This window comes from Schistocerca nitens, chromosome 7, assembly GCF_023898315.1.
Source record: "Schistocerca nitens isolate TAMUIC-IGC-003100 chromosome 7, iqSchNite1.1, whole genome shotgun sequence".
NCBI classification, from domain to species: domain Eukaryota; kingdom Metazoa; phylum Arthropoda; class Insecta; order Orthoptera; family Acrididae; genus Schistocerca; species Schistocerca nitens.
In genome coordinates, this window is record NC_064620.1 from 307089711 (window position 1) to 307090644 (window position 934).

Genomic DNA, 934 nt, shown 5'->3' on the forward strand with positions numbered 1-934 from the left:
GACTGTGTGCGTTGAGGATGCGCCGCCGCCCGGCACTCGGCGCCGCGACGCCGTCTGCTGCTCGGTCGCCCCCGCGGTTCTCGCAGGTGGTTTGTATCGCAGCTGTGCGGATGTGTTGGCGCGTGCGCTGTGCTGGGAGAGTTCGCTTTGGCACCCAAGTGGGGCTCTGCCCCTCTGTGGCGCTGGCGTTGGAGCTGCCCGGTCACTGTTTGTGGCCGCGTGTTGTCTCCCGCCGGCAACACCACGACAGCACGCTCCCGGGCCTCTGTCGGCAGCGGCAAGCTCAGTTGGGGGCACGGGTGGTCGCACTGAAAGCGTCTACTCGCCTATCTCCGGGCGATTGCGCCTCTCTCGAACCCGACCAAGTACTTAGGACGGCGCTGCGCGCCGCCGGGACCTGAGAGGGTTTCGAGGTGTATCGTGCAGGGGAGCCCAGCCTCCTCCTGTTTGCAGAATAATTGAGCGGACGCTTGCGTGTTCGCGCGGGCCCCCGGGACACACTCCCGGGCGGCCGGCTGCTCAGCTCTAGTTGACGCAGCTCCCTGGTTGATCCTGCCAGTAGTCATATGCTTGTCTCAAAGATTAAGCCATGCATGTCTCAGTACAAGCCGCATTAAGGTGAAACCGCGAATGGCTCATTAAATCAGTTATGGTTCCTTAGATCGTACCCACGTTACTTGGATAACTGTGGTAATTCTAGAGCTAATACATGCAAACAGAGTCCCGACCAGAGATGGAAGGGACGCTTTTATTAGATCAAAACCAATCGGTCGGCTCGTCCGGTCCGTTTGCCTTGGTGACTCTGAATAACTTTGGGCTGATCGCACGGTCTTCGTACCGGCGACGCATCTTTCAAATGTCTGCCTTATCAACTGTCGATGGTAGGTTCTGCGCCTACCATGGTTGTAACGGGTAACGGGGAATCAGGGTTCGA

At 59.1% G+C, this 934-nt stretch overlaps 1 non-coding gene across 1 annotated transcript in view; it reads left to right on the plus strand.

Moving 5' to 3' along the window:
* The first annotated feature begins 539 nt into the window (after window positions 1-539).
* The window catches only part of LOC126196924 (small subunit ribosomal RNA), a 1909-nt gene continuing 1514 nt past the window's right edge, over window positions 540-934 (plus strand). The window contains exon 1 of the ribosomal RNA XR_007539348.1: window positions 540-934. This exon is cut by the window's right edge and continues 1514 nt beyond it. This is a non-coding gene — a ribosomal RNA (small subunit ribosomal RNA).